A 27,639-nucleotide genomic window follows, 5' to 3' on the forward strand; every position below is an offset into this window, starting at 1 on the left:
ATTAATCTGGGGGGTTATTAGTGACCCAGGGTAGGATGTTTTAAAGAAACTTTGATTTTGATCTTGCTGACGTCCTGCTCAGAGCCTTGAGTTATGAAGCGCTCTCCTGCCCAAGTATACTACACTGGTCAGAAAATGCCTCGGCTTGGAACTGGAACCACCGAGTAGTGCAATTCCAGACTCCATGGCATCACCCCTGACTGTGCCAATGGAACTCTGACTCTCAACACCACTTCAAAGTGTGACAATAACCATTATATTCCTCATTGCCTCCTGCAGTATGGACCAAATCCTTATTCACAAAGCATCCCCATCCACCTTTCTCAGAAGTTTTATGCTGCCTGCCATGGTGGCGTCTAAGCACCACTGAATGGATGAGATGAAACTCAAGATACTTGTCGCCATAGAAAGGAGCCTCACGTGCACTGCATACCTATTCCCACCTCTTGCAGAAAAAAAACTCCCTTTTGTTGCTGGTCCCTGCCTTTATTACAAGCTGTAGTTGTTCTCATAATTTTGGCTGTCCTGAGAATGACCATCCCAGAAAAATGTCTATCTGTATTGGAAATGAAATTGATCTGATGAAGTGGGTCTGTCCCACAAAAGCTCACCACCAAATAAATCATGTTAGTTTTTAAAGTGCTACATTCCTGCTCCTTTGTTTTGTTGGAGTACAAACTAACACAGCCACCTCTCTGCTACTATCCCAGGAGATGTACATCTACACTTCCAACTGTGCCTCACAGTCATCTGGTGTTTTCTGCCCTTATCTGTAGATAGATTTACCCTGCTCTCACAAACACACACCTCTACCTGCCATTCTGCAGAGCTGATGCACTCAGGATATTCCTAACGGAAATAGCAGCCAAACACTTAGAAGCCTCCTCTTGCCTGTGGCCTTACCATGAAAACCGAGAATGAAAAGGCCCCTCTGATCTGCCAGGCCATCACCATATCTCTCTAGCTGTCCAGTCAGACAGCTTTATTCTTAGATGGCCTATTCCTGCGGTGTACGGACACTGACTGTCTGCCAATACAGTGGGAGCTTTCTATCTAGTTAATGCCTTTCTTGTCCCAATGACAATATATTATGGTAAATGTTTGTGTCTTTCTTTTATTTCCAAAATCCAGCTTATGTATTTCCTCCCTTCTCCCCACCCAGCAGAAACCACACAACACACAATATGTCTCGGCGCTTCTTGTACTCTCAATTGTTGGTGTTCCGTCACCAATCTCAGTTAAGAGGCATTAATTTGTCTACAACTGCTCAGACCAGATTCTTTGATGCTCAGTTACAGGCAGCATCAGAGAGTTCTTCTCTTTTATCATGCTGATCACTTCCTGAGCAATCACTCTCAACAGACTTGCACAAACACCAAGGGGAACGCAGCTAGACAATTGGCTCCAAGACCAGAACTTGGCTTAACACCAGCCCATGGCATCGCTGAAGCCTTCCGAGTTCAGTTCTCAATTCCTGGACCCAGCCCAGCTGGCCAGTTTCAATCACAGAATCCTAGAGCTGGAAGAGACCTCAGGAGGTCATTGAGTCACTCACTGAAGAATCCAGCAACTAACTTGCAAGCGTCTAGAAAGCTTGAGTGTTTTCACACTGGCTGTTCAGACAGAGTTGAGACCCACTCTGCGGCTGCTCCCATGTTTATACTGACACACTAGGAGAAGAAAACATTCATAAAACAGAGATTGATCACCAATAAGCCATGTTGTCTTCATGGTTTGAATAGAGAAACAGGTTCTAAGTGGAGCTCTCCCACTAATTCACTGTGCAACCTGAGCCATCTACTTAGGGAACCTGAGACAGAGAAAGGCCATCAGATCAGTGAACGGGGGATAACGATACCCATCTCTGAGCAGTGCGTTGATTAGAGGGGCTACACAATTGACAATTGCAACCTATGGGTGTGAGCTTCAGTCATGCAGACCGTGCTGTTGTTTCTATCAGTGACTCTTGTGAATCAGCCACAGGCAGGTAATACAGGTGGCTACCTGTGTTTGTACTAGGTGCAAATTCATTCTCGAAAACCCCCCACAATCTAGTTCCCTAGTCTAAACAGGGCCCTGTGTTTGGACCAAGAGTAAAGGAGCAAGCCAGGAGACAGACACGATTCTGAACAGGGAGGGAGGATGCATGGCCAGGAGAAACTTGCTGGCCGATACCCCAAATCTGATCAACAAATAGGCAATGGTTTCCCCATTGCCTGTGTTCCAGGGACTCCTGTGCTCCTCAGGAGGTGCAGTCTCAGGAGGTTCATGCCCAGGGTAGCTAGCTCCAACCACAGTCTTGATAGGGAGAGATTTTACCGTTCTCATTTTTTCTTTGTAGTTCCCGTGGGCTTCAAGCTCAACATAGCAGCCAGCTCCAGACTCTATGGCTTTACAGCAGTCCGGATCACTTCCCATACAAGAGAGGACCAAGGCTTCCTCCTTGAGGGGCAGTATGTACAATACAGTTTAACCTCTCTCGTCCAGCACCGTCGGGACCTGACAAGTGCCAGACGAGAGAATTTGCCAGACCACAGGAGGTCAATATTGTCTAACACATTACCAACTCTTCCACTGCTTATTGGGCCCTTAGAAGATATTTAGGGGTAAATTACAGCTAAATAACAGCACAGAAGACTTAGAGCCAGGACTGATGGCTATAAACAAACTGTATGGGACCACAGGAAACTTAGCTACCCCATGATAAGTGGTCATCCATCTAGCTAAAATCATGCCAGATTACAGAGTTTGCTGAATGAGAGAGTTCTAGATTAGAGGGGTTCAACCTGTACCACCATAACCTTGGTCTTGTCTGACTGTCCCTGCTATTTAGTTACACAGCGTTTCAAAGAGTCCCTGGTTCACTGCCGCACAATTTCATGAAAGCCTGATCCTGCAGCTCTCACTCATGTAAGCAGGTCCTTATTCCTACAAATGCATCCACCAAAGTCTGCACACCTCAGCACTTCCACGGATCCACACATCTGTTGGACCTGCCTTTGACCCTGAAAGTCAAATGAATAAGAGATCCTACAGAGTGATACTAAAAATCAATGGCACTTAAAAACTGAACCACAGCCAATGTGCGCCAAAGTAGTTCAAATCCCAGAGTGGGTCTCTCCTGGCTTGAGCTGGCAGGGAGAGATGACACAACTCAGATGAGTAGTCTGACCAGCCCTCAACATTTATAATCCTTTAAAGGTTAAACCTAAATTCTCTATTGTAACACTACGAAAAGATTGGTGTTTGAGGCTGATCGTCAATCCCTTTTTCCCCAGTCAGTCCTGGGGGTGCAAAGGCAGAGGTCCTTAGGGTACAGCTCCAAGGGAACTGGCAGAAGATTTGCACAGAATGAGTGTGCAGCTTGTGCCAGCTCCCCTTTTTGTGGGATATCAGTAAAGGAAAAAACAATCCACAAAATCAATGTAGCAGAAGGTGAAGATGTGAGAACCAAACCTAAGTCCAAGCAGTCATTCACTAGCAAGCAAGCATCTATGAAATGCATGTTAAATGGCATCATAAAAATCAATGATGCCACTCAGCTCATTTTTCCTTTAAATGGATGGGCGGAAGGTGAGGGCAATAGAATGATGAAGATGGGAGTGGAGGCTGTTATATCCACTGGACAGCACCTTTGGATCAGAAAGCTCCAGAGACGATCCTTCTATGACAACAACTTGAGCTCTGTGCAGGAGGGCTCCACCTCCCAAAGGTGAGAAGAAGTGTTGTGATACAGCTGTGCATCTGCAGACTTTCCTGATACGGCTCAATGCCGGTTAATTATCAAGCTGAGACCAAGAAAGTTGTTTCACATGCCACTGACATGCGTCACAATGTTTGCAAAATGTCATCGGACGGCACTAATAACTGGAGCTGATGGATCATAAAATGTAAAAGAGCAAATCTGAAGCGAATCTGTCAGTTAAAAGAGGACTAAAAGACTTCTCTGATGAAACTGCACAAAACGTCAGGCACAAGCAGAAAAATAAACTTCTGCTCTTCAGACAGCAAGTCAGCAATAAGAATTCAAGTGCCATTTTTTTAAAAGGAGGAGTCCAAAATGCCTATGTTCCCACTGCCCTCCATATCCGTATACCTTCTGGACCTCTCTTTAACCTCCGAAGCCTCAACAAGTAAGACAAATCCTACAGAGCAAAACTAAAAGTCCACAGCATTTAGAAACTGAAAGAGACCTGGCAGTCTGCCATCACAGAGGAGCAGTGAGTTCAAATCCCAGACTGGGTCACTCACAGCTTGAGTTGGCAAGGATCTGGTGAGCTGGAGAAGTAAGTGGGGAAGCTGCATGTTTAGTTCTCAGACAGCAATACAGAACATGAATTTGGCTCACCAGTAGCAATACTGAGTTCCATATCAAGGTCATATCCTGCATCCTTACTCCGCCAAGGTAAAGAAAATTAAAATCATTTTAATTAAATTAAAATTATAATTAAAAGAAAATTAAAATTAAAATCATCCAACCCACATACACACTTTCTATTAGGAAAAAGCAAGCAACAAATGCTACCAATTTCTCAATAGTACTAGAACCTTAAAGAAAACTCTTGGAAAAAGTAACTATTAGAGAGCTGAAAAGGAGAACTTGGATACTAATAGAGAATGGGACTGATTAAAAGAAATATAGATCCAGTTTTTTGGAACTGCTGAGTTAAAGGATTCTGTTCTTTTAGTCCACTTTCAATTTTTCTTTCTTTCTTCACTCATTTACTTTGTAAACACTTTCAAAAATGATTGGGGAAAAAAGGAGCAAAATAAAAGGGAAATAGGAAAGTTGGAAAAATCAATATATGAAAAGTGATAAACAAAACATAACAAAAAATTGTGAAATGTCAAAAGTGGACAAGTTTTAGTGATAATTTTCAGCTTTGAGTAAAGATCAACTTTCGACCAAAAATAAAAACTTTCTGAAACACTTTGACCAGGCCTGTATGCACCATTGAGGATAAAACACTACGTAGGGTGAGGACACTTACGAAGAGGAAACATGCAGGCCTGAAAGAATGGTCCTACTCTGGAAAAAAATACCTAAGTCTTTCTTCCCACACACCCCATTTAGCTACCTATTCTCCAACCCATGCTGGTGGATAACAAGGCCTGCGCAATCCTGCCAAGGCCAGTTAAACCCTATGATAATAAGCTGAGAGTGGGTTTTACCCATGATAGTTCATTACCTCATAAATAAAATGGTGAGTTTTTAAGGTGCTCCATGACTGCTTGGTTGGTTTTTGTTTGTTTTTGTTTTAAGTTCAGCTTCAGTTTTTACAGCCACTGTGTGAAATGCTGTGGCATTGAAGTCAATGGCCAGATGCCTATGAACTTAGTGGGGCTGGAATTTCACCCAGTGTTTTCAAATGTGCAGCACTTCATTGTGCAATTTTCATGCTTAGATAATGCCATTTCTTTATGTGCTTTGTTTGTGTGCGCACACGCATGTACGCTTCTTTTTTGTTTGGACAGATGCACCTGCTTCTTCCTCTTTACATGAGGCAGCTTTCCCCCATCTGCTCACTGTATTCTAGAAGAGAGAATTCCACTGTCACATTGGCCTGCATGAAACCCCCTCATTCAAACAAACAATGTGTATGCTACATTAATAGCAGGTTGTCACTCCTGCCGTAGGACTTCACACGAGTTCTTTCTTGCAATAAAAGAGGGCTGGCACGGGCACAAAATAACCAAAATAAATGAGCTAAGAGGACATTCCTTAAAATCTATTTACCCACTAGGGGATGCACTGCATGCAAATTGATTTGCACTGCATGCAAATTTATTAATCAACAGAGCTGCCCTCCTCAGCCCAGCTAGCACTGAGTTACAAAGCCAGTCTTTGGAAAGCAGCAATCACTATGAACACAGACACTAGCAAGCTAGATTCTGCTCTTGGTTACATCCATGATATTCCACCGGTGTCGATTAAGGCACAAGAATTTGGTCCACTCTCTTAGGCCATTACAAAACAAGAGACGAGTGCCAGAAAGACTTCTCTGCTCAGACAATTATTGCTTTACCACTTACACTTTGCAGTATACTCTAGTCTAGTGGTACATGAAGTGGGGAGTGGATCCTCTCGAGGGGGTGTGAAATTTCATAAGGGAGGCACAGCACCATCGACTGCTCGGTCTCAGGCTCACTCATCTCATTAAAAATGTTGCAATATGTTACTGATTTTATGTATGCGCATTCACATTTACATAACAACTAATAACATTTTTACATTCTACATACTTATTTTCTTACACATGGCGAAAAGGGGTTTGTTTTTTTTCTCATATGAACATAACAGAAATTTCTAAGTTTGGATTACATTAGACAGGTTGAGGGGAGTGGAAGAGGGCTGCTAACTGCAGGGATGAAAAGTAGAGCCTGACCTAAGCAGTTTGCTCACCCCTGTTCTAGTCCATAGCTTCAACTGAAAAGATAGCCATTTCACAAAGGTATAGCTCTCATGCTAAGGTAACTTTCCCTGACATTCAGCCTGCATTTACATATCGAGTTCAACAATATGCCACTTTTTAGCGCATCCTACTGCAAAAAGGAAATAGGAAGGGGAACCTCAGAAAGGCTCCATTCCATCTCAAATCCTGTCCATTGTCCAATTACAGGCCACACCCTGCTATAACAATCATTCCCACAGATTTCAACCAAACTTCTGGTACGGGCAGGCCCACAGAACATCTCCAGTCAGACTACCCCATAGTCTAACACTAATAAGGAATTTTCAATGAATGAAAATGGGCCCTTTTTTAATTCTCTCCATGTCCCCTGAGCCAATCACTCAGAATATCATGGATGGAGTGACCGGCATTCCACAAATACTTGATTTAAATGGTTACAGCAAGTTTAGACCTTTTTTCACCATATCAAAGCAGTCTAATTTTAATAGTCTGTAATCAGCACAGTCTTTCAGTCCCTTACAGCATTAATATTCATACAGTTGACCAACCTTGTTTAAAAATTGAAGTTGCCTGATTTTCTTGAGAATAGTAGTAACTAAACTTGGGGTAAATATCAGTCTGTCATTACCAGAAAGAAAACGTTAAGTGACGTCACTTAAAACACACAAACTACCCTAGGTATTTCATTATTATTGTATTTTGAATTCTGCTTATTAATAAATGTGAAGGTTTATCCTACAGCATAAGCAAAGGTAGACATTTGAGCATACAATGTAACAGGAACCTACAGCTCTGATCTTGTAAACATTACTCATGTGAGTAAATCTGACTGTGCAAGTTTTCCTGTTTTGGGGCGGCAGGGCTGTTTTTGGTTTTGGTTTTGTTTTGGGGTTTTTTTGGGTGGGATTACTCATATAAGAAAGTGCTGCTGAGTTGAGATCTCAGGAAAAGGTCCAAAATCTATGGAAGTCAATGGAAATACTCCCCTTCATTTCAAAGTGCTCCGGATCAGACCCTCAGGGAGTAAAATACGAGGCTTAATTCTAACACTGTTTATCTCAGTTTAAACTGGGAGTAACGCAATGCAAATATAAATGCAGAATTAGGTCAGAATCTGGCCCGTCCAGAAGGTATCTTTTTTCTCTTTAAACTCCTTACTTTCTCCATAATGAATGTGAAAGGATTTCTTAGTATTCCTTTATGCTCTATTGTTCGCTGCAGATCATATGCAAACTTAGCTCAGTTTGGCTAAGTCTAGACTGCAGGCTTCCATCAACAAAACTCTGTCTGTACTTACCAGGTGTTCAACACACTGTGATTGGTCTTTTGGAGTTTGATTTTGCCATGTGTGTGAAGATGCAACAAAACTGATCTCTCTGGGCTCCGTCCTTGACCCTGGTACTCTGTATAGTAAGGAACATCACTGCCAGCCCTAAGAGCTCTCATCTATATTAGGGCAGAACATCAATTTTGATATATAGATTCTAGCTATGCTAATGGCGCAGCTAGAATTGCGTATCTAGGATCAACTTTGTTCCCTGGTGTAGACCAGGCCAGAGCACGTGCATCCAGAATGCAGATCTTTTGGAAGAGATCTGCTGGTCAGGAGCATTCTGTCGCCACCCCTGTACACCTTGGCTACATCTACAGTAGAGAGTTTTGTCAACAAAACTCACAGAGCAGCCACGCTAAAAGTGCACTTTTGTCGAAAACCTTCTGCCTTTCCACCATGAGGCAGAACACCTTTGTTGACACATTCTGGTGACAAAAAAAGTCATGTGGTGGCTCCAGGAAGCCCTCCATCAACAGACAACAGGGCTTCTGGGTAGCCAAGCAGCCCTGTCTGCGGGGCTTCCAGTTGGCCATATTGTTGAGAGAGGGCTGGTCAGCCTGACCGCTCTCTGTCGACAGAATGGATCGACAAAGCAATCTGCTTTTGTGTGTTGTTGTGATCCGTCAATGGAAGTTTTGTCGGAAGATCTCTTCCTACAGCAAAATTCTTTCAACAAATCACTGTAGTGCAGACACAGCCCTCATTCCACCTGGAAGAAGGGATGTCTCAACTGAGGGGTTTCTGGACATTTGGCCCTGTGCGGACGGGCCATATATCGGAAAAGTCTCTCCCGACAGAACTGTTGGGAAAAGATGAGCAACTGCATTGTGCAATTTGTGTATCTTTTGCCAACAGTTGTTGGCAATCTAGACACAGCCTTCGGATCCTCTGACAATTGGACCTCAAATTACATCAGACTGCAACGCTGAGAAGGTGCATACTTTTACAACCATCTATTTCTCCTGGCCTTGTTTGCAGGACATGGTGCATTATTTAGTCTCTTGGGTTTGCGGAGAAAACCAATTCCTTTGCAAGGCTGGTTCCTTCCGTGGGGCAGAAGTTTCCACTCGGGCTAGATCAATATCTGTGGGCAGCCCCAGAGAAGGGGTCTGATTCCACCACCTTCGCGAAGGGCAGCAATTTCTTAGGGGACTCCTCGGTGGAGGAAAGCCTGCGGGGGTAAGGTAAGACTGTGGGCCAGGGACCCTGTGGCTGTCCGGTGGCTGGGTTTAAACTCCTTAAGAGTCCCACCAGCCCCTTCCTATCTCCCGACGTGCAGCGTGTATTAACCAGCTCCCCGGCCGCTGATTTCCAGGGACCCACTAATATCTCCCAAGCCCCAGCGCTAAGAGCAGAGAGGCGCGCAGGTGGCATGCTAAGGAGAAGGCGGTAGGTCCAGAGTCCGCAAACGTCCTCACCCTTTCCCCGCCTGCCTAGAGCGCAGCGAGAAAACACTCCTGCCGTTCACACGGACTCCGCTCTGACTCCGGAGCAGCTCCGCCACCAGCCAGTCCTTGGGCAGCCCGCAGCTACCCGAGCAGGATCGGGCCCGATCCGGAGCAAGTAGACGGGGGAAGGAAAGTGGAGGGGGAACCCGAGGCGAGCCTGGGGAAGGAGCCGGTGGGGCGATCCCGGGCGGCGCGGGGTCCCTCGGAGAGCCGGCCGAGGAAACGTGGGTTTCGGTCGGGTCTGGCCAGGAGAACCGGCCCGGGGGGGACTCACCTGGTAGCGGGCAGCGCTCTGCCCCACGCCGCCCCGGCAGCGCCAGCCGCGGGGCTTGTCCAGCGCCGTCCGCCCGGCTGCTTCTCCGGCGCCGCCGAGGTCCTTCCCAGCGCCGCCGCTCAGCCTCCTGGCCGGGGCCGAGGTTTCCTGTCAGCCCGGCCAGCCCCGCCGGGTCACCCCCGGAGCAGGACTCCGCGGCGGGGAACGCAGGGAAAGTTTCTTGAAACTGGGAGAGGAGGGAGCTGCGTCCCTCCCTCCCTCCCTCCCTCCGCTGGCGGCGCCGCTCGGCAGCGGGCGTTTCCCACCCCCTCTCTGCAGGGGGCTCTGCCGCTGCTGGCCACGCACCCGGGAGCCGCTCTGCTGCCAGGCCGGAGGCGCACAAGCGTCAGCCCAGGGGCTGCCGGGCTGGAGTTGGGCGGTTCTGGCTACAGCCGAGCCGGGCAGAGCAGAGCTCAGCCACTCCCGAGAACTCCTTCAGCAGCGGGTCAAGCGCCAGCTCGGGCTTGGCTCCTGCTTGGGGGGTTGTGGCTCAGCAGCTGCCAGACCAGGACTGCGGGCTGCTTCCCCCGGCGTGCAGGCTGGTGTGGCCAGCCCGCCTGCAGGTAACATGGCATGGCAAGCCGCTAACCATCACACCCTCCGAGAAAAGGGCACCTGGCTGGCAAGAGGCTACCTGCCACTGCCGAGGGAGCCGCCTCCAGCGTGGGTGTCTGTTCCGTTCAAATGGAGGGGGAAGGTTGGAGGCGATTGCTTGCCCGGTGACGGGAGACCCTAGTTCCCTATGCTGGGCAAATTACCCATCTTCAAACCCAATCCCTGGCAGCAGGCAGAGCTGTGCAAGAAGGATGCTCAAGTTAACATCAAGTTGACTCTTTGAAAAAGAAACACTGCCAGTCATAGAATCATGGAACACTAGGACTGGAAGGGTCCTCGGGAGATCCTTGAGTCCAGTCCCCTACCCTCAGCGCAGGGCCAAGCACAGTCTAGACCATCCCCAATAGACGTCTATATAACATGCGCTTGAATATCTCCAGTGATGGAGATTCCACAACCACACCAGGTAATTTATTCCAGTGTTTAGCCACCTAACAGAAAGTTTTTCCTAATGTCTAACCTAAGCCTTCAGCAGTTTAAGCCCATTGCTTCTTGTCCTATCCTCAGAGGCCAAGGAGAACTATTTTTCTCCCTCCTCCACCTCCTTGTGACCCTCTATTAGATACTTGAAAACTGCTATCTTGCCCCTTCTAAATCTTCTCTTTTTTAAAAATTAAACAAGCTCAGTTCCTCCTTAACTCAGGTTCTCTAGACCTTCAGTCATTCTTATTGCTCTTCTGTGGACCTTCTCCAATTTCTCCACATCTTCCTTGAAATGTGGTGACCAGAACTGGACCCAATACTCCAATTGCACCCTACGGAGTAGAGTGGAAGAATGACTTCTCCTGTCTTTCTCTCCACACTCCTGTTAACACAACGCAGAATCATGTTTGCTTTTTTGCAATGCCATCACACTTTTGACTCATATTTAGCTTGTGGTCCACTATGACCCCTAAATCCCTGGAGTCTGTTTATTTACCTCCTCATTGTTGAGGTTGGTGAGGGACACGCATACACCTCTCTCCCACAGGGATGGAGGAGACCAACTGACTGACCTGACCTGACCTACCCTTCCCTTCCCTTCCCTCCCCAGCAGAGGCAACTGGTGTGCAGATTGCAGGGGAAGGGGAGACCATAGAGGGAAGCAGGAGGGCAGGGGCATTGGCCAATGCCCCACCTTCTCCCCACTCCAGCTCTGCCCCCACCTGCTGCTTCCAATCTGTGCAGGGCAGTTGCCCCCCTCCCTAGAATGGTGCAGTCTAGGAGTAGCGATCTCAGGCTATACTGCTCTGAGGGAAGCCCCACATTCATTGGAAGGGGTGCTGACAATGAGTATGGGTGGGGGATGGTAGGAGTGGGTGCATGTGGCCCTCTGTGCACTCCCACACATCACCAAAGATACCCAGTGCTCTCCACCTGGCTGGGCCCCAGGACAGACCGACCTCTCCTCATACCTGGAGACTTGTCTTCTCAAGGCAATATGGGGGGCACACAAGATCACACCACCCACATTTCTGCTAGGGTGTACCCCAGAACGTGGCCAGCAGCAGGGAGGGAAGGGATGGGAGCTGCTTCCAGCCAAAGGGGGTGGGAGGGTGAGGGTAGTGATGACCTGGCCCTTGTTTTACCAGAGGTCATCTCCTCTCTCCTGGGGCTAGAAGCAGCTTCTCCCTTTGCCTAAGCAGTGCAGAAAGGCAGCTAACACCTCCAGGCTGCTGCTATAACTCAGCCACCTCCTGTCCCTGGGCTACAGAACAGACAGGAAGCGGGGATACACGCTAAGGATGCATAGAACATCAGGGCCTGGGGAACCTTATTGCAGGGACTTCAGTGAACCCATCCAGAGAGGTGGCTCATCTGGGGAGGGTGCCCATGGGACAGAGTAGCCGAGTAGCCCTGCACTGCCTGGGGGCAGGAGGACCAAGGGCAAAGGCAGCCTGAGAAGAGGGTGCTAGATACCTCTGCCTAGCCTGGGGAAGTTTCTCCGCCCCTCAGCCAAGTGTTGGAGTGGCACAAACAGAGTGGAAATAGCTTCCTCCCTGCCAGTGCTGTGTGGGGCTGTGGCACATACAGGGTTTGGTTTCTCCTGGCCATTGCCCCGAGCCAGAGGGTCGTGAGCTTTCCCTGCTTGCCAGCCCAGTCCAAGGCAGTAGGGGAAGGAAGGGAGGAGCCTGCCAGTCAGGCTGTAGGTGAGCTGAATGATGGAAGTGGGAGGTGGTTCTCCACACAGTGCTGGGAGCAGAATGCACCATGACTGGGGGATACATGTAGAAGGAATGGGGCTGGGGGAGGGGCAGTGTGAACAGGCACAGCAGGAGAGGACAACAAGAGGGAAAGCGTGTAACAAGCTGCTAGGTGGTTAGCAGAGGTGACACATAACCAGCCACTACGTGCCTGTCCTCCTCAGCCACACAGGAAGCAGCCAGGGTGGCTGGAAGTGAAGGTGGTGGTGGGGGGCTGTTTCATTTAATTGTTGTTTAAAATTATTTTAAATGAATATGGTTCCCAGGAAGAGTCAAATGGATGTCATAGAAATAAAATGTATAGGTGTAATCAATCAGATAATCATGAGTAGATTACATTGAGTATCGCCTTAAGTATTCCATATGGTGACAAAAAGCGAATTGAAAATTCAGACAGACCTTATTTTTTTACCCATTTATGCTCTGAGTTTCAAGTGTTGTATGTGGCTCTCTGCTTTCCATTAAGTGCTTGGTCCCGATCCTGACCTTTTACACCATCATTATCACCAGTACACAAAGGATTTTTCTGAGCCAAAAATTAGCCATAAATGCTCCATTTATCCATTTCCAGTCTTCCTTCAATATTTACAGTGCTAAATGCGGTTGTTACGTGGCTTGCCTATACCGAGGACATTGCCGTTCATCAGCACAGCAGACCCTAACAGAGCTCCTGCAGCTTAGCTATTTAACTTTCTAACCCCCAAAATACCAAAATCTGGGAGAAGAGGTAGGCTAAGAAAAGGTCAGTGTTTGAAACTGTGTATACAGTCAAAATTCCAGAGGGGTGAAAGGCACTTGATGCCACATAGGCATCCTTAGATTTGTTTTCAGGAATAGACAAGAGCTCGTTCATCTATATTCATTGTGGCAGAAAACCCATTCTGGAAAGAACAAACAAATGAATGGGAATAACTGCTGGCAATGGGGACATGGCATGGCAGGTGCTGTACATCTCTCTCACGTGCACTTCAATCCTGACATGCAGAAAACCTGGTCCAGTTCTGGGGAGCCAAATGCCCAGTGGCATTTCACTTCAGTCAGGTTCCACAGCAACCCAGTTACTCCTTTCTCACATCTGCCAGATCTGCCAAAGAATCACACTCCTGATCTAGGGCTCCCCTTGTCATTCTAGTCCTCCCAAGCCTCTCTTTCCTGGAGGTCTTCAGTGAACTTCACTCCTGCCTTGAATTACCTTACAACACTCTTCTGCTCCCAGCCTCCCCTCCTCTGTAGCTCTGCCCAACATATTTCAGTCCTGGAACACAAAACTGGCCTAGCAGCTCCTATCTATGGTCCCACAGCTCAGCCACTGAAGTCAAAAGGACTTATGCACATTCTTAAGTACCTTCTTCAATCAGGGGCATTAATAACAACAGCCCACAATATGTAACATCTTCAAAGTGCTTTACAGCCATCACCTGCTTAAAATGTTTCCCTTACTTCAGCAGGGATTAACAGGCCTTTCATCATGCAGACTCATCTGGAAGCACAAACTCATCACACAGAACTGGCTGGGGCCCAGTGTTTTCTCATTAGCTTAGGTGCTTCCAGCCAGGGGCTGCCAGCAGCAAATCACCCAAGCCATGCCCTCAAATCACTTCTTTCTGGGGCAGTACTCCTCCTTTGCTAAAGCAGTCTTTGGTAGACCTTCATTCTCCCTGGCAGACTGGTGTTTTGAGTCCCAACCTTTCCCACCCTAGCCATGCCTCAGATCCAGCTAGGCAGCAAACAGCTGCGGGCACTCAGGTGAAAGATGGTTTCCTCCTCAAACCTCCCCAGGAGCCAGTACAACAACAATACACACACATCTGGCTCATTGCAGTTGCTCGTTTTTGGACAGAGTTGATTCCTGGGCCTTAATGCTTTGCAAAAAGGTGCACCATCAGCAAAACAACATGGCATGACCTCAGCCTTCACTTGCATATCCATGCAAGGATTTAGGGTCCAATCCCTCCCTCATCAGAAAGTGCTATAGTATTTAAAAAGGGTGAAATCAATATGGTTACTTACATGAGCCAGACTTTGCAGAAGGAGGGAGGGTAAAGTGTCAGACCCTGCTCCCACTGAAGGTGACGGCAAGAGGTTCACTGAGTTCAATGCAAGCAGAAGCAGAGTCTCAGAAAATCTAAAGTCTTGGGCAAGGTGCTTGAGCAAGCAATGGCATTGCAACTTCAGGCATTCTTGGAAGAAACAGACTATTTAGATCCATTTCAGTCTGGCTTTAGGCCAGGTTTTGGAACCAAAACTGCCTTGGTCACCCTGGTGGATGACCTACACTGGGAGATAGATGGGGCAGTGCATCCCTGTTAATTCTCCTGGACCTCTCAGTGGCTTTTGATACCACTGACCATGGTATCCTTCTGGAACGCCTGAGGGAGTTGGGTATCGGAGGCACCGTTTTGCAGTGGTTCTGGTCTTACCTGTTGGGACATTTTCAGAAGGTGGAACTAAGGGGCTGTTATTCAACCCCATGGCAATTGTGCTACAGGTCCCACAAGGTTCCATGTTGTCCCCTATGCTGTTTAACATCTACATGAAGCTGCTGGGGCAGGTTGTAAGGAGTTTTGGAGAATGGTGCCACCAATATGCAGATGATACCCAAATTCATTTCCCTGTGACACCAGCACTAGGTATGGCAGTAACTGATTTACACCTGTGTCTGGAGGAGGTGACCGGCTGGGTGAAGTCTAGTAAGCTGAAGTCGAATCCAGATAAGTCCAAGGTCCTGTGGATCAGGAGACCGATGTTCAACAGCGTGGTATGGTACCTGTTTTAGACAGGGTTACTCTTCCCCTGAAAAAACAAATATGCAGCTTGGGAGTCCTCCTGGACCCTTTTTTAATTTGATTTTGAAATGTTTCTTTGGTGGCCAGGAGTGCTTTTGGGCAGCTTCATCTGAGCTGCTAGGTGCAACTCTTCCTGAACAAGCATGACTTGGCCACCGTGATCCATGCTCTTGTCACATCTCAAGTGGGATACTGTAATGTACTCTATGGAACTGCCTTTAAAGAGTCTTTGGAAACTTCAGCTGGTCCAGAATGCGGCTGCCCAAGCTTTAACTAGCACTCATTAGGCAGAGCTCATTATATCAGTGCTCTGGCAGCTGCACCAGCTTCCAGTATGTTTCCAGGTACAATTTAAAGTATTGGTTATGACACATAAAGCCCTAAATGGGTTGGGTCCACAATATTTAAAGGCCCGTCTTTTCCCATATGAACCTGCCTGAGGGTTGAGTTCAGCTGAGGAACCTCTGTTTACTGTTCCCCCACTTAGGGAGATAAGATTAACATCAACACAGAGCAGGGCCTTCTTAGCCTTTGTTCCCAGGCACTGGAATTCTCTTCCCAGGGATATTCGCATGACACCAATATTGTCATTGTCATTAACATTGTTTTGGTGCCAGGCTAACGCCATACTCTTTTGCTTGTGCTTTTATTGGTGTTTGTGTGTGTGCTCCTTCTTTTGAGATGTTTTGGTAGGTTTTATGTCCTGGTGGATTTTTGTATTTTTAAATCTTTTTATATAATATGTTTATATTCTTAAAAATTTTGTAAGCCACCTCAAATATTTTAAATAGACACATGGGATAAAAATATTTTAAATAAATAAAATAAAGTCATCTTTTTCTTGTCTTACCTGCCGGGGTAACAAGCACCACACCCCTACCCCGGCATCACAGTGTTGCTGAGAATTCTAAAACAGTCAAGATTTCATCATTTAATTTCAGTAAAAACAAACCACCCCTTTAGATTTGGTGCAAGTTCTTTCCACACCTGTCTTCATGCTGTCCCAACCACCTCACCAGTAAAATCAATGCTGCAGAGTAAATAGAATGAGTTTGCTTGCTTGCAAATTACAGTAGTTCTGTTTTTACAAGCTGGGAATTGAGTCAGTGTCCAAAGTCACCCCCATAGAGATCGGAACAGAACCCAGAGGCTCAGTCCTCTGTTCTATTACACTGGGCTAAGTGGCCTCCCTTAAACCTACTTAAGGTTTACTTAAGTGAGTACTATGAAAGGGATTTTGTCTAATATCTCATTGCTAAATAAAACGAGGCAAAAAATATATTTTTCCATTTTGTGTCTTTAAACATTTTGCTTTCATGGATAAATGATAGAAGATCCTGAAAGCAAAAGGATATTTACTCTTTATAAAGAACTGCTGTACGGTCTCTGCATAGTCACAAAAGACCGGCAAATGGTCTGTGACAACTTGTTCAGTGATGAGGGAAGAGAGGAATCTGCTCCCCTCTTATAAGATGACATCTTTGTCCAGAGAATCCTTTAGCTTTGTAATCTCATATACATGGTCCACAGACATTTGAAAGAGACACACAATCTGGTGAAAAATTGTATCATTCTAAAAATCAATTTTCCTTTCCTATGTTGTGAATAACACCTTGCATCATTAGTACTAAACCTGAAAAACTTACTTTTTACTACCTAGGCTGCTTGCATATGGTGTTTCTGCAAAATGATCAATGAAAATACATCATTTGATTTGACTAAGGATTATGATCAGTTTCTAGACAATTTCACTTTTAGGTCTTCATGCATTAGTACACAAGCTGAAGGCTGGACTAAAAATGCAGGAAAGCATTTCTTATATGTGTTTTGTTTTTAAAATTTGCAGTAGAAACAGAAAATTCTAACGAGGCATGTAAAAGTTGCTTTTCACTAAGTCTAAATTTAGATCCATATAGAACAGGACAAAGTCTATTACAAGCTTAATAGAACCAATGTTGTGTCCTTGTAGGAGTACAGGTGTGCGTGTGATTATCCAAAATCACGATTTTTTTAAGAGTTGGAGTTGGCAAAGATCATGAGGGGTTGAATGTTCAGGTTTTGTAGGTTTACCTTCTAGCTTTTAAGTCTTCAGGCTTCTGTTTGTTGGTTTATCTTTGCAAACATTAAGTGTTCAGACTGGTTTGGGGTTGTTTTTGTTGTTAATGAAAGCTGTAATTCTGAAGTAATCAAATGATTCCAGGAGCTGGGACTTTTAAAAAACCACAACATATCATAAGACAAGCAAAACAAACAAACAAAAAACTGAATCAGCAACACTGGTATGTGCCCACCCTCATCAAGTATTAAGCAGATAGTAGAGCAAGAAGTTGCAAGGGTCAGCAGGACTTCTTTTTAGAATAGTAATTAGTACAGTCCATCAGCCAACCACATATTCATTTCATGTGAGGCCAGTTTCACAGTAAAATTCCCAATGCTCCTATCACTGGCAATGACTAATGAGTGATTTGGAACTAACTAAACTGTGGTTCATGAGCATTTCATATATTTGTTATAGGGCAACATTCTCAGCTGAGATATATCCACATATTTTCATTGACTTTGATGGTGTTACAACAATGTACATCAGATGAAAATCTGGATTTATACATTGTTACCAGAAAGGAACATTATGATCACCTGCTCTGACTTCCTGTATAACACAGACCAGGTTATTAATTATAGGAGGTAAGAGTTCATTCCCCTGCTTCCCCACCCATCATAATTTTTCAGTTACATCAGATTAAGTAACCCAGCACTTCACTGGGAATCGAAGGGTCCCAGTATAGCACAGGATACAGTCCTCCAGTTGCAGCTAACAAGAAACAACTTGCAAAGTTTATGTTGTACTGCAGAAATGTTACAGAACCTTTGACTGTATTTAGAGAGCTGCTAAAACTTTTTCATATGATTGGACCAGTAAAAGATTATTAATAATGAAATGACTGGTAACAGAAAGGGTCTGTTTTCACTCAAGTTTCTTTTTCACTAAAAATGTGAGTTTTTCTATGGACCTCAGAGCAGACAGGATCATTCTTGTTCATTTATCAACTGCTAACTTACAGTTGTACCCAAGTTACTACAATGTTTCCCTAGCCTCCATACAGAAAATAACTGTCGTCTCTCCCATACCGTTTAAGTGGTAGCTGCTTGTGAATCTTGACTATGTAAACAGAAATCACTGTGCACATTTTAGAGCAAATCCCTACCTCTGTGAGTAAACCTTACATACAAGTGGTCCCTTGAGAGTCTAGGATACTGTTCAGGTGAGTAAGTGTTTGCAGGATCAGCCTCAAAAATAGGGACTTTCATCCCTCATAGTTCACAAACTATGGGTCGAATCTTGTTCCATTTTTCAGTCCTACTTCCTCAGGTGAGTAAGGCAAGCAAGTCTGCATCCTCTGGAGCCAATCTTTACTAACATGAGTAGGCTCCACTCATAAGGTTATCTTATTTATATGTGAATAAGATTTGCAGGACCAGGCCTCAAATCTACAGTCTAACAGAACTAAAAGGCACAGTCGTGGGTTGTAGGAACAGTCCCTTTACATATAAACTATACCTCACTTTATCCACCAGTGAAATACACTCACCTTTGGAGGTGACGTGGCAGCTGTTTAACCACATACTCTTTGCAGGGCAAGATTGCACCACTCCATTGACTCAGAGTCAAAAGTCTTCCTTAGAATCAGAAGGAATGGAAACTTTTTAAAGCTTCAGTGGAAGGCTAAAATCTGTTGAAAACAGTTTGAGAGACCAATAATAACAAATATCAGAAGAGCCCCTAAATCCATAGCACAGTGTTCACATTTTCTGACACTCAATTCTGGTGTCCCATAGAAAGCTCTCTTTGAACTGGAAGGGACCTTCAAAGGTCATTGAGTCTGGTCCCCTGTACTCATAGCAGGACCTATCATCATCCCTGACAGACTTTTTTTAATCTACTTGCCCTGGATCCCTAAATGACCCCCTCAAAGATTGAGCTCACAACCCTGAGTTTAGCAGACCAATGCTCAAATGACAGAACTATCCCTCCCCTCTAAAACCACAAATTGAATTGCCAGTTCCCCTAATATTAACCCTAGTAATTCTTCTCACAGACCTTGATCACTATTTTTGGTTCTCTATGCCTTAAATACTGAGTCTTTTCTGGTATGGCTATGGTCTGAAGAAGTGGGTGTGTCCCATGAAAGCTCATCACTTAATACATTATTTTGTTAGTCTTTAAAGTACTACTTTACTGCTTTTTTTGTTCTCACAGACAGAGGATTATGGGTCTCACAGGGCAAATAAACTACAAGCCCAGGTGAGCTTCTTTCTGAATCTTGTCTTAGATTTGTCAAAAGAGAGGCAAACCTTTTGTCTGACCTTGAGCTCCATTTTGCATGAATTCTGGTCCACTTTCAAGTGAATGTGGGGCCAATATATTGTGTTGCTTCAAACTCTTTAAGAGTTGGCAGCTTCCTGTGGCTCTGAGGAGAGTTTAAATGAAGTTTAATGACTTCAAAATATTGCAAGTGAATTTACTAGAGCTCCTATAACAACTATCATACTCTGGAACCCTCCCTAATCTTACAGCTGCCTTGGGGATGAGGGTGGAGCCTAGGTTGACCGTGACCAGATAATACAACCTGCCCTGGTAATGCTAGGTGGAAAAAGTCATTTAAAATGGTGTTAGAATGAGTTAATTAACACATTATCAGAAAATAAGTATTGTTTCTTGTTTAGTCTATACCATGCTCTTGTACTGTGTGGAGTCCCTCCTTCCATGTGTAACCCAGAGGCCCCGAGACCTGTAGGGAGCGTGAAATCTGTGCTACAGCTTCAGCTAAGAGCGTCTTGACTCAGGCTCGTGCCTTTAGCCCCTAAGGTCCCAGGTTCGAGCCCATGTGCCAACAACCCATGTTCACCAACTTCATGCATGCCCTTCTTCCGCAAGTTTAACAACTTGGGATTGATTTTTCATCCCACTCTTTCTTGAGCCACCTTTTCCCTTTATGCCTCTTAAAATTACACCGTACCTTTCTGGTGCTGTCTGAGCGCCATTCCTTTGATGTTCCTGAAGTGAGAAAAAAAAATAAAGGAAATAAAAAGCAGAATATAGGGGCATTAACAGCATTTGGAAAGGCAAACAAGTTTTCTGGTGTGATTCAGGCATCAGAGACATGTCTGTGCTTCTGCAGTTAAATCAGCCTCACTACTTCCCAGTTATGGGTACAGTGTCTATAGCAGAGATGGACAATTTTACACAGAGGGGCCACTCCATGAATTTTGGTACTGATCGTGGACTGGTTCTATCCCCTCCCCCAAAGGGGCAGGGTCCTGGGCAGCACGTGTGGGGCTGGGGGCTACGGAGAGAGACAAAGAGTGTGCAAGCATGAAAGAGAAACGCTTTGAGAGAGAGAGACAGACGTGACACAGATTGAGTGTGTGCTGCAGTATAGGTGACGCTGACTGTGTGAGTGTGGAACAGACTGGTTATGTGTAACAGTGACACAGAGTGTGTGCTGACTGCTGCTGGGTACATTTCTGAGAGAAGCCACCCTATGTCTGTAAGGGAAATCTGTCCTCCTCTGTTGTCTCCTCCCTCCCCTACTCTGCACTCCTGAGTGAGTCACTTACACAGTGGAGCTGCTCCAGTCTGAAGCATGGATGGTGTCTCCCTCTCCCTGATCCCTGCTCTGCAGAGATGGCATTCAGAGGCTGGGAAACACTGACTTCAGTGCTACCTTTTCCCCTCCACCCCCTTCTGCTCTGCCCAGCTAGCAGGAAAATCCTAGGAGCAGCTTGGCCGCAGACAGAACAAGGTGCAAGGGGGCAGCTGAACACATGCTGGTGGCTGTAAGTACACACACTCTGCTAATCAGCTGGGTGGGCTGAAGAGAAATGGTTAGCAGGTCAGATCCAGCCCCAGTTGTGATTTTGCCCACCCCGGTCTACAGGAAGGAGTGACCAATAGCAGTGCATAAGCTGTTATTCCTAGCCAACAAAAATTCTTTGCCTTTTTATTTGTAGAAGGTACAGAGTGGGGCCCATCCGGCTGGTAACCAAACTTCCTCAGTGTTTAAGAAGGTTCAGATCTAGGGTCTCAATTTGATGCCATTTCTAAATCTCATAAGATAAAGGTGTGCTTCCTTCCACCCCCAAAAAATCTTAACCCCATCCTGGTCCCAGAATCTTTTCATGGTTTGTATTTTTGCCGAGTAAACAAGCATACAGAAGCCATAAGGTGCGTTCTTTATTCAGGAAAACTCACCTAATCTAACAGCTTTTCCCTCTTATCACCCTCATCTTTCCTCCTGACACCTTCCTCAGACTTCCTCTAGAGGTATCCAGTTTGCATTGCATTTACACATTACAGCATTGCTCCAACAGAGAGTTTGTTTAATTGACCTCATCCCTCATTTTTATTACCTTTGTTAGAAATATCTTCAAATGAGTTAGCGCCTGCCCCCCCAACATCCACTGACTTTCAGTTAGAGTTGCATACCAAATTTAATTATTTGAGGGGGGGGGCAAGGACATTTTGTTTGCATGGCACATTGCATAAGAGAGTCTTAATCCACTGCTGGAGCACCTATATCTGTGGTGTCAAATACGTTCACCACTTACCACATGCGGCAAACAGAACACAGCAGTGTGGCAATTCCAGCTCTGGAGCAGCATGTAGCTCTTGGAGACTTTACAGATGGCTCCTCCTAGAGCTGCACATGAGGAGTTCTGTCTGCCTACTCCGTGCATGCGCCCCACTGCTTGGTGGGAGAAGCATGTGGTGGCCATGGCAGCAACAGCTCTGGTGGCCCCAGAGGTGGTGGCCCCCAGCTGCCCTGGCAAGTCACCAGCATTGATTTAGAATGTGGGGCTGGGAGTGCCTGTCTCTGAGGGGGAGCATTTAGTTAGAGTGGCTGGGCAGGCTGTGGTGAATATGGAGGAATGACAACCACAAGTGTGGCAATCTTTGAATTCTCATTGGACACCACTAACCTAGATGCTACTACATACCCCTTCTGTCTCCTCCTTTCACCAGCCCTTTCCTTGCTGCACACCCACAACTGTAATGTATTTGTCTATGGAATCGTAGGTTTGTCTTCTGGATTCTATAGGTCTACTTATTTCAAAGATTTATCACTGTATAGCAGAGAGTAGCCATTGTGCTCTCAGAGTAGCTGCAGCTTGTACAAAGGGGATATGCACATGTGCTTCCCTTCTAAGAGAATTCTTTCATCCATTCAAGAGACATAAAAGGCAACAAGAAGAGGCTCTATAAATTCACTATGAGCAAAAGAAGAATGAGGGAAAGTCTAGATCCCCTGCTTGGTGGGGAAGGACAGCTAATAATGGATGACATCAAGAAGACTGAGGTATTTATTTTGTATATTTGTATATTTTGTATATATTGTATATTTTGCTTCAGTCTTCATTCAAATTCAAAGAGCTTGATTGTAACTCGATAGTTACAACAATTAATACTAACAACAAGGGAGAAAGAAGAGAAGCCAGAATAGGGAATGAACAGGTTGAAGAATTAGATAAAATATGTGTTTATATTGGCAGGACCTAATGGCATTCATCCGAGAGTATTAATGGAGCTAGCTGAAGAAATCCAGGAACTGTTATAGATTACCTTCAGGAAGAGCCACCCCTAGCGTGGTGGTTGGGACAGGGGGAGGGCTGGGACAACCCCTGTACCCCAAACCCTGCCTCTTCCCATTCCTGCTCTGTATCAACCCCACTCCACCCCTTCATATAACCTCTCCCCAGGTGATGTGGCCCAGGGGATTGGTGAGTGCTTGGTGTTCGCAGCAGGAGTCAGGTTCAACCACACACTCACCGGTGGTGGTGGAAAGAAGAGCAAATCAGCCCCAGCCCACAACATTCCTCCAGTTCCCATCCATATTACTCTATTTCCTGCTGCCAGTAAGTGGAGGGATGGTTCCACCTCTTCAACCAATCCTGATCCCCAGAGTGACCCCCCACTGCCAGTGGCAGGCTTCCTGCTAGTTGCCAGGACTCCACTGTGCCCCACAATACATGGGACCCAGGGGTTCTGGGAACACCGGGAGAACAGGTGGAGTGCCGATGGCTGGAGAAGGGCATACCCAGTACCTATCTTATAAAGGAAAATGAGGTCCGGAGAAATGAAAAACCAATCGGCCTAAGTCAGAAACCTGGAGAGATACTGAATTGATTTGTTAACCACCACATATATATGCAATTTACTTAGCGAACTGTAATAAGCAAAAGCCAACATGGATTGGTTAATAATAAATCATACCAAGTGAACTTAAGTTCCTTCTTTTAGAGGTATTGGCTAGTGACAGGATTTACTTAATATGATTTACCTTGATTTTATTAAGACAGAATCCCCAAGACATTCTCAAACAAAGTAGGGAAATATGGTCTAGATGAAATTAATAAAAGGTGAGGTACACAACTACTTGAAATATGGTATTCAAAGAGTAGTTATCAATGGTTTGAGATCAAATTACAAGGAGCTACCAATGGGTCAGTCCTGGGTCTGGTACTATTCCATATTTTCATTGTGGATTCGGATAACTGAAATGAGAATAGGCTTATAAAAATTGCAGATGACAGCAAGTGGAGAAGGTTGCTAGGACTTTGGAGGACAGGATTACAACTCAAAGCAAACTTGACAAGTTATAGTATTGAGCTGAAATCAACAAGATGAAATTCAATACAGACAAGTTCAAGGTACTTCTCTTAGGAAGGCAACAGACATACAACCACAAACTGGGGAATATCTGTCTAGGTGACAATACTTCTGAAAAGGATCTGGGGGGTATAGGGACCACTAACTGGCTATGAATCAACAATGTCATGCAGTTGCAAGGTTAATATTCTGGAATGTATGAAGGGAGAGTTGTATGAAAGATGCAGGAAGCAAATCATCCCATCCAATTTTGGGTGCCAGCATTTTAAGGAAGAAATTGGAGAGAATCCAGAGAGGAGCAACAAAAATGATACAAGGTTTAGAAAACTTGAGCAATGAGGTAAGGATAATAAAAACTTGACATGTTTGGTCTTGACAAAAGAAGAATGAGGGGGGAACTTGATAACTGTCTTCAAATTTCTTAAGGGTTGCAAAAAAGAATGGGAATGATTGTTCTCCATGTCCACTGAAGGTAGCACAACAAATAATGGGCTTAACATGCAGCAAAGGATATTTAGGGCAGATATTAGGGGAAAATTCTAACCACAAATACAGTATAGTTAGGCTGGACTAAGTTACTAAGGGAGGTTGTGGAATCTGTATCATAGGTGTTTGCCTGACCAGTTCTTACAAACCTCCTATGAGGGATGACCTAGGGTTATCTTGGCCCTGCCTCAGTGCAGAAGACTGGACTAGATGACCTCTTAAGGTCCCTCCCAACCCTACATTTCTATTATTTTATATTTTCTTTAATCCAAAGTCAACTTCAATCAAGCTGAAAATATACGGTTGCCATTTCGTATAAGAGAGCATCAAACAAACCTACATCTGGAATTCAAATACATACTGAACCTTTGGATGGGGTTTGGAAACTTTGGTTAACATTTCCCCATCTTGCTTTGTTTTTCCATATTGTGCTCCTTTTTTACCACTTGGGCTCAGCTGTGATCAGAAGTCCAGTCATAACAGGACTATTTATGAGATGTAAAAGAATCAAAGATGTCAAAGACAGGAATCAAACTCATGTGATCCCGGCCTGTGGTCTCAGATCAAACCAGGCTAGGACCCTAGTTCAGCAAGATACTTAAGCACAGGCCTGGCTTTACATACATGAGTGAAGGAATAAAGGACTGCTCATATGTTTAATGTCAGGCAAGTCCACTCTCTCCCTGAATCAGGCCCCATTCATGCAGGAAACCGCCTGGTGTCTATGAGTCATAGGCTTCACTTATTTTGATTAAATCATGCACTGGGGATTTATTGCCATGCAATGTTTTGCTTTTGATCATCTATGCAAGCTGCCCTTCTGCTGCAGGCAAAGCGAATGCCATCGCCGTGGAGTGAGCTGGGACGGCAACAATCTGTTGTTTCTATTCAGGCTCCAGCTGAACAGTCAGTCTCCCCATCCATTGGCTTATGAAAAGATGAGAATGATGTGTGTATGAGGGTGTGCAGGGAGAGTGATAGAGGAGCACCCTGCTCTGGAATAACTTGCTGAATCACAATCATTAACACATGGGGTCATCCATGACTGGCCATTGTTACTTTCTTTTTTTTTTTTAAACCCCCTCTCAATAGGTCAATTGAATTTTTTGGTGAGAAAAACATAGATCAAGATTTTTGGAACAAGTAACGTTATCAGACATATCTTAATAACAGCCCCCGTCCTCACAAGGGGAGGGTCTGGGTAACCCATGTTAAACCAAGAGGAGGTCAGATTATTGAGGATGGTGAAACATGGGGAGAGAGAAAAATAGACTCAACTCTTGAGGCAGAAGCTGACCACAGCACTTGTCACTGGTGCTGATCAATGTCCACAAGACTTTGTGCATATTGCAGAGTTGTCACTGCTGTTACGTACATTGATCCTGAGGTACTCACCACACCAGGCGCTGATGCTGACTATCCGTGTCGCTTGCAGGTGATCACTAAGAAAGGACGTCCCTCTACTTCAATGGCGTGAGCCTCTCTGGGTTCTCGACTCCTGCCTGCACCCTGGCACGTCACACGCTCCTTCTCTAGTTCCACCCATGATTCACATTGAGGACAGCCTCAGAACACAGAGGCGTAAGCAGGAGCCTGCCTTGACAAGAAACAAACCTGCAGGGAAACAAACCATAATGAGCTCAGCACTTATATAACACTTTTTATGGCTGCCTCTCTCAGTGCTTCACAAAGGCTGCTCAGATTCATTAGCCCTATTTTAAAGCTAAGGAATAATGAGTCACAGGGAGGCTTAGAACTGAATGTTCAGAAGTAGCCACTAGCTTGGATTTCCAAGTTTTTGGCTGCCCAGCCAGTGATGCCCTGAGCCTGGTTTTCAGAGGTACTGGGTACCCATTCGGGGGCAAGTCCGAGAGGCCTCAGGTTTTATACCTCAAAAATCGAGGCACCGCAAAAATCACTGGTGAATTTTGAAAATTTTGGTTCTGAACTGAACAGAATGGTCTCTTTGGGCCTTGAAAATATGTGGGCCTGCCCCTCACCACATGCAAGTAGGAGGCAGATCACAAATTAGGACCCAGCTCTCCCGCTTCCCAGTCCAGTACACATGCCACTGCATCATGCCTCTAACATGCTGTTAACAAGAAGGCAGTTTATCCACTGTCATTACTACAAATGCTGCTGGGAGCAGGAGAACATGAGGTATCTCAAACATGCGTGCCTCATATTTTGTCTCACCCCCCCCCCCCCCCCGCAACCCTGCCCAACAGACAGGAGCAAACCATCCTGCAACTACAAAACTCGAATCTCAGACTGATTCTGCAACTATTCTCCTCCCTCCTCACTAGCACGAGACAATCTGCTGTCATTCTGAGATCCACCATGTTGTTTTAAGACATTTGAAAAACTACGCTGGACCAGCTGTCATCTTCAGTTAATATAAGTTCGGAGGCTTTCCCCAGAGGCAGGTGAGGGCAATGTTTTCTGGGACAGCTCTGAACCTAAGAGGTTAGTGTAGGAAATCTGAATAGCGCAGCACAGCAGAAAACCAAACCCGAGAGTCCATCCCTAGCTAGCATCACCAGAAAGAAGACTTCTGACAGGTCAGTCAAAAGGAAGAACTGAGTCCCTGATTCAGCAAGGTAGTGAAGCATGTGCCTAATTTTAAACATCAGAACCAAAGGGGTTACACATGTTCTTGAAGTGAAGCATGTGCTTAAGGACTTTAGTGAATTCGGTGCTGAGGACCAGGAACAGATCTGAAATCCACACTTTTGTGTGAGATGAGGGAGATAACGGTTAAGATGGTGTGAGGTCAAGCAGGAGATGGGGCTGAGGGAGGCTCTGAGAGAGGGCACTGGATGCACAGGTCCCTGTTTCACTTCAAGGGGAGAGCTGGTAGGAGGGGTCAGGAGCCCAGAGTGCAGACCAGGAGAGAGATTTGAAGTATTCAAACAGTTTTTAGCTCCCTTTGATAAGACATGGAGCTGAAATCTTCCACTTACCCCTCCAGACAAGGGCTAGGAACAAGTAGATTCTTCTCTGATCCTGTCTGGAGTAAAGTACATACCACAACTGCAAAGAAGCATCGTCAGGAGGTTTCCTCTGATGCAAGACCAAGCCAGTCGTGCATGTGAACATTAAAGTCACAGAGAATCTGTTTATACTCAAGATCAGATACGATTTTAAATGTATGTCACAATCCATCGCCTTAAAATGTTCCCTCAGAACCATTTTACCAAAGGAGCTCAACAAAAACATCTCACTGTTACAGAAAGAAGCTTATTGAATGAATACATTCCCCAGGCACTCCACTTAAAGTGAGCTGTTAAATGACATGGGAAGGGGGATGGGGTTTGCTGTATGGAGAAAGAAACATTAGTTCTAGGTCAATGTCCTTCCTCGGGCTAGTGAGGGCTGATAGATAAGCTTCAGG

At 45.4% G+C, this 27,639-nt stretch overlaps 1 protein-coding gene across 5 annotated transcripts in view; it reads right to left on the reverse strand.

The window, feature by feature from the left end:
- ARHGEF9 (Cdc42 guanine nucleotide exchange factor 9) overlaps positions 1-27,639 on the reverse strand; it is a 383,799-nt gene that overhangs the window by 315,591 nt on the left and 40,569 nt on the right. For 2 of the 5 annotated variants that reach the window (XM_075008221.1, XM_075008225.1), the window contains 3 exons: positions 25,641-25,859; positions 20,110-20,147; positions 18,682-18,822 (listed from right to left, as the gene is read on the reverse strand). The gene's annotated coding sequence lies outside the window, so the exon portion shown is untranslated. Of the gene's footprint in view, positions 1-9,468; positions 9,675-14,958; positions 15,099-18,681; positions 18,823-19,444; positions 19,561-20,109; positions 20,148-25,640; positions 25,860-27,639 lie in introns of those variants that run through there. The other 3 variants (XM_075008220.1, XM_075008222.1, XM_075008223.1) reach the window with 3 other exon arrangements.

The sequence above is a fragment of the Carettochelys insculpta genome, chromosome 13 (genome assembly GCF_033958435.1).
Source record: "Carettochelys insculpta isolate YL-2023 chromosome 13, ASM3395843v1, whole genome shotgun sequence".
Classification (NCBI taxonomy): Eukaryota; Metazoa; Chordata; order Testudines; family Carettochelyidae; genus Carettochelys; species Carettochelys insculpta.